The sequence below is a fragment of the Dendrobates tinctorius genome, unplaced genomic scaffold (assembly GCF_039654945.1).
Source record: "Dendrobates tinctorius isolate UK_male_01 unplaced genomic scaffold, ASM3965494v1 ptg000003l, whole genome shotgun sequence".
NCBI classification, from domain to species: Eukaryota; Metazoa; Chordata; class Amphibia; order Anura; family Dendrobatidae; genus Dendrobates; species Dendrobates tinctorius.
Genome location: NW_027361671.1, coordinates 103,309,922 through 103,316,574, shown reverse-complemented (window position 1 = coordinate 103,316,574; position 6,653 = coordinate 103,309,922). Strand labels below are relative to the sequence as shown.

The 6,653-nt window shown below is 46.7% G+C and overlaps 1 protein-coding gene across 2 annotated transcripts in view; it reads left to right on the top strand.

Annotated features, from left to right (window-relative positions):
• Positions 1–6,653, top strand: part of RAD9B (RAD9 checkpoint clamp component B) — a 96,360-nt gene that overhangs the window by 341 nt on the left and 89,366 nt on the right. The window lies entirely within an intron of this gene.

Below are 6,653 nucleotides of genomic sequence, written 5' to 3'. Positions count from 1 at the left end.
CTTTCACATCACACCGCCTAGATCAAATGTGAGGGAACTGTAGCCTTATTCTAGGGCTAGGCTGCAATACCCCCCACAAACTGTGGACAGAAGTGGCGCTGTTTTTCTAATCTATATAATCGTCTAATTCTGTCTGTAACGGAAATCCCCCGTCGCTTATTGGTCGCGCCCGGCTGGCCGCGACCGATCAGCGACAGGCACAGTCCAGCTGTGAATTGGTGCGGCATTTGAACGATGCACGCCACCGCTACCGTCGGGAGATCTGCGGCGGTGGACGCGGGTCATCTGCCACACTGAGGTCAGCGGCGATGCAGCCGGGAGATGACCGGCGCAGCGCTCAATGTGCGGATGGTACCCAGGGTCCGGAGGAGAGGAGACTCCTCCAGGCCCTGGGTACTATAAACCTGTAAAAAAAAAATAGAATTAAAATAAAAAATAGTGATATACTCACCTTCCGACGGCCCCTGGACTCTTTCCCTCCTCTTACCACGCGCCCGGCTTCTTCCGGTCCCAGTAATGCTTTGCGCGAAAGACCGCTGATGACGTCGCGCTGTCGCGAGAGTGACGTCATCTCTGGTCCTTCTCGCTAAGCATTACTGGGACCGGAAGATGCCGGGAGTGTGGAGAGCAGATCGGGGGCTGTCGGAAGGTGAGAATATCTCTCTGTAATGGAAATCCTGCGTACAGAGCACTGTGCCCTCCCGATGCGAGAGCATCGCGCCTCCATCTAGGGCTCTATAACCAGTCAGCCGGCCGTACCCCAGATCCGGCTACTCAGGATGAAATAATGTCTGACAGTAAGATCCCCTGTGCTGCTAGAAATCAGGATGTCACCTATCAAAGAAGACTAATTATGGCAGCGACTGCCCAAGATGGCGTCTGACAACAGTTTGGGAGCCTGGATAGCTGTAGTTGGCTTTGTCTCACATGGTGCCGAGCGGTCTGAAAATGGTCTGTGAGAAATTTCTGGCATATCCCAGGGTACACCACACGTACGTTAGACGAGGGTCCCACCTCTAGCACTAATCTGCGAAACTAGGGAAGCTGGCATCGTTGGGTGCGCCGTTCCTTACATCCTGTTCTCTGATATGCATGAATAAGACCTCATTCAGACCTCCATGATTTTTCTCTTACACAGAGAAGAGTCTGATTTTGATCAGTGTTTGGTCAGTGTCACTTTTTAACATTAGTGTGAGATAAATTGTAAGGCCGGGGTCACACTTGCAAGAAACTTGCATCAATGCCTGACACTGCCGCCGGCACTCAGGACCAGAGTGTGCGCCTATGTCTTTCTATGCAGCTGAACCCTCCAGTCCGAACCGCCGGCGGCTGTGCCGGGTATTGATGCGCAAGACTCGCGCAAGTTTATCACATTGCACTTGCAAGTGTTACCCCAGCCTAAAGCTTTATATGGTACAGTGTTAATCACAGACAGCCTGCTGATGGCCCCATGTGCTGTCCGAAATTTATCATAGACCGGTAATTTTGACTTGGATCAAAAATGTCCTGTGACATGATTCTGTGATTTATTTTTTATACACACACAAATTTATTAAGGGTTTGCGCACACTGGCGAGTAGCATCTGATGATTGTCTCTCCCGAGAGCATAGGAGGCTAAATGTAAATGACCCTCGGCTGAAACTCTGCTGCGAGTGTGATCCGAGTGTCATTTTACTGTGATCCAATTCTCTCGCATGTGAGAATCACATTACAGGTGCGGAGAAGATGGACAACTTCATTTCTCCATCTCATCCAGTCTGTGAGTCAGCATATATTGGACTGCACTCAGATGGCATCCAAGTGCTGCCCGATGTTTTGCTCGCACCCATAGACTTGTATGGATGCGTGCCAATTTCTGCATGCAGCAATTCTTTTTTTTCTTATGCGGACTCCGACATGAGAAACTAAACGCTAGTCGGGAATGCTCCATGGTATAACATTGAAGCGAGTGCTATCTGATGAAACTTCAGATATCAGTTGTGTGACTTATACGCTGGCAACTCACCAGTGTGAGCCCTTAAAGAAGTTGTCCACTACAACTCTTTGTCATACCCCACGCTTGGCCCCAATAAAATATAAAAACTTAAATTCACCTCTCACGCTGTCACCACTCCCGCTGTGTCACCACTCGCTTTCCCCGGGGCTCCAGTGCGGTTGTTGTGATACGTGAGCCCAGCGCCCAATCAGCACTGACATCACCGTCTCCGCCTTCAGACAAACTGAACATGAAAGGCACGGGAGGTGAGTATAACCTTTTTTATTTTATCGGGACCAAGCGTGGGGAGTGAGAAGGGGTTGTCCTAGTAGTGAACAATCCCTTTAGGCCTGTTTGACACTTACGTTTGTGACCCTCAGTCAAGATCCGCCAATTTGAAAAAAAAAAACGGATCCGCCATTTTACTTGACGGATCCGTTTTTTTCCTCATAGACTTGCATTATCGGCGGATCTTGACAGATGGTCGTCCGTTCGATCCGCTTTTGTATGGATCTGCCAAGATTTTGGCGTCCGCTCAGCGGCCCGGACGGAGCATGTAACGTTATTTTGTTCTCCGCATCCGCTATTTACTAAATTAACCCGCATTTCTATCTGGCTGCTGGATGGATGGATAAATCTCTCTCTCCCTCTACATCGTCACTCCTTTACGGCACCTTCTCCACGACACCGCTGCTGCTCCCGCTACATCACCGCTGATGATCCCGCCGTGCCCACAGCTCCCGCGTCACCATACCCGCTCCCGGACTGCGCTACATCGCCGGTATTTTTAATTTTTTTTTTTTTTTCACAGGCGCGGTTCCTTTAATTTTTCAACTTCGGCGGATCCGTACATCCGCCGATCCAATGCCACCCGTTCCTGTCAGTCCTCCTGTGGATCCGTTTTCCGCTATTTTGGCGGATTCGGACTGAAAGGAAAAACTGAAGTGTGAAACAGGCCTAAGGCCGGGGTCACACTGGCGAGGAATACGGCCGAGTGAGAGGCGCTAAAAGCACGCATTAGACACGGATCAATGATTCTCTATGGGGTCACTCGCACCAGGCGTATATTTCTCATCCGTATTCTACGGTCCGTGCCAATCGCAGCATGCTGCGATTGTCAGCGTACTACGGCCGTAGTACGCCAATGCAAGTCTATAGGTGCGCAAAAAATACGGATTACACACGGACCACACGTGTGACTTGCGAGAAATACGCACCCGGTGTCTTTTAGCAAAGCCGGCAATTCAGTGCGCTATACAGTAAACTCACACTGACAGGTTTAATAAAGAAACGAAAGAATAGCTATAGACACGTAGAATACACATATATATATATATGTATTCTATGTGTCTATATCTATTCTTTGGTTTGTGTTATAAAACCTGTCATAGGGCTCCATTATATGTCCATTTTGCAAGCCTGCGAGAAAATCTCGCCATACGGATGCCACACGGATTACATGTGGATGCTTACATGCGCAAAATACGCGAACACACCTTGCTTACGGATGACATACGGAGCACTGTTTAGGGGCCATTCATCCGTATTACGCATGTAAAATTCTGACCGTATTTTGCGTCGGTTAGTGTGACCCCGGCCTTAAGGATCAACTTTTTTTTTTTTTTCTTGCAGCTTCACATTTGTGGCTATATAAGATGTGTTGCTGTATATCCACACTAATCCATTGTCACCATGATGGTTTGATTAAATCTCCCATTTAAAAAAAGTGATGTACAGTATATGATATACTTTGTGTTAGCATTTTGTTGTGGTCCCTTTGTACAATCTGTTCTATACAGCTGGAGAAAATACTTTACTTCTGCAACCATTACAGAAAGTAAAAATAAAAGGAAAAGGTGAAATATAAATGCTGTATGCCACAGAATCTCAGTTTAATCTCCACCCTCAGGTACATGTTTAATTGTCTTAACTATAGCCCCATTATCAGTTAGGGTGCCCCATGAACACAGTGCCACTGCCACTCTTGTGTCTGACACAACTCTATAGGAAGTGTCATCCGGGCAGCCAAAAAGTTGTGACGTACATGGAATAGTTCTGTCATTATTAAAGGGAACTTATCATCAAAATAATCGCTAATTGCCTGCAGACATAGCTGGTCAGGGGGATACCACGACAGAGAGGAATCAGATCGCAGCGTCTGGCTGCAAGTGCTCCTGCACTGGATGGATCTGCTTTGCCTTCCAGTTAGCTATGCAGATTTCCCTTGTTATGGTGTTGCAAGGGTTAAGTGGTGTAGATTTCTCTTGCTCTGTTATTGCAAGGGATAAACAGTTCTGTTTGTTTCCTAGAGCTCTCAGTCCTGAGTTCTCAGCTGTTCAGAGTTTTCCATTCCCCTCTGGTATAAATGCTTACCTCTTAGGCTGAGTGCAGACGGGGTTTTGAGCCCTGCGGATTTTTCCGTGCAGAATGGAAGAAAACCGCAGGTCAAATGACCTGCATTTTTCCTGCGGATTTCTTCCATTTTTCACGCGGTTTTCATGCGGTTTTTGTGCGGTTTTCCATTGCGGTCTTCCCCCTGCGGATTTGGTAACAGGGGAGATAGAAAACCGCACAAAAGAAGCAACATGCTGCGGATTTTGTACCGCAGGAAAACCGCGCGGAAAAATCCGCAGCGTCTGCACAGCGTTTTTTTTTTTACATTCATTTTAAAGGTACTGTACACTCACTGGCCACTTTATTAGGTACACCATGCTAGTAAGGGGTTGGACCCCCTTTTGCCTTCAGAACTGCCTCAATTCTTCATGGCAGAGATTCAACAAGGTGCTGGAAGCATTCCTCAGAGATTTTGGACCATATTGACATGATGGCATCACACAGTTGGCGCAGATTTGTCGGCTGCACATCCCTGATGCGAATCTCCCGTTCCACCACATCCCAAAGATGCTCTATTGGATTGAGATCTGGTGACTGAGGAGGCCATTTGAGTACAGTAAACTCATTGTCATGTTCAAGAAACCAATCTGAGATGATTCGAGCTTTATGACATGGCGCATTATCCTGCTGAAAGTAGCCATCAGATGTTGGGTACATTGTGGTCATAAAGGGATGGACATGGTCAGCAACAATACTCAGGTAGGCTGTGGCGTTGCAACGATGCTCAATTGGTACCAAGGGGCCCAAAGAGTGCCCAGAAAAAATTCCCCACACCATGACACCACCACCACCAGCCTGAACCGTTGATACAAGGCAGGATGGATCCATGCTTTCATGTTGTTTACGCCAAATTCTGACCCTACCATCCGAATGTCGCAGCAGAAATCGAGACTCATCAGACCAGGCAACGTTTTTCCAATCTACTGTCCAATTTTGATGAGCTTGTGCAAATTGTAGCCTCAGTTTCCTGTTCTTAGCTGAGAGGAGTGGTACCCAGTGTGGTCTTCTGCTGCTGTAGCCCATCTGCCTCAAAGTTCGACGCACTGTGCGTTCAGAGATGCTCTTCTGCCTACCTTGGTTGTAACGGGTGGCAATTTGAGTCACTGTTGCCTTTCTATCAGCTCGAACCAGTCTGCCCATTCTCCTCTGACCTCTGGCATCAACATGGCATTTCCGGCCACAGAACTGCCGCTCACTGGATTTTTTTTCTTTTTCGGACCATTCTCTGTAAACCCTAGAGATGGTTGTGCGTGAAAATCCCAGTAGATCAGCAGTTTCTGAAATTCTCAGACCAGCCCTTCTGGCACCAACAATCATGCCACGTTCAAAGGCACTCAAATCACCTTTCTTCCCCATACTGATGCTCGGTTTGAACTGCAGGAGATTGTCTTGACCATGTCTACATGCCTAAATGCACTGAGTTGCCGCCATGTGATTGGCTGATTAGAAATTAAGTCTTAACACACAGTTGGACAGGTGTACCTAATAAAGTGGCCAGTGAGTGTACATCACAATGCGGATATGCAACGTTTCTGCGCGGTAAAATCCGCTGCGGAAACGCTGCAAATCTGCATTGTGTGCACATGGCCTTAGCTTGGGTAGTTCCCAGTGATGGCTTGCTATATCTTGCGGTTGGTTTGGGAGCTGCCAGACAAAAGCTGGTCTTGATGAATCGGGACCACAGTTTCCTGGCTGCTAGTACAACTATTCTTGCTTGATTTACATCTTTCTGGACACAGCTAGTGATGGCATAAGATGTGCAGTGGAAATCAAAGAAGTTGGTCAGTGTGCTAAGAGCCCTGACATTGTGACTCGTCACCACCCGAGCACAGTACAGTTGACTTTTTTTTTAAATATTTTTATTTAAAATTTACAACAGTTTTTAAACAAGTACTGTATAATAAAAAAACATGTTGAATAAAGAAGCTGCATAGAAGGGAAAGAGAAGGGAAGAGGGAGGGAGTAAAGACAAGAACACAAAAGCAATTGTCACCTTACTGAGAGTGAAGGACATTTCTCTTTGGATATCATTTCAATCTATACATTTCTATTGCACCTAAAGTACATATGGGTCCAATACCGAGGATTCCTCGTTATTACATCAAGCCTAATGTGAATCTCATTAATTCTCTAGACGCTAGCTCTGACTCGTGCCCAGTTTCAGTTGTGCTCAAAAGTTTTCATACTGCGGCAGAATTTTTGCTTTCTTGGCCTTTTTTTTTTTTTTTTTTTTTTTAGAGAATATGAATGATAACACCAAACCATTTTTTCTCCACTCATGGT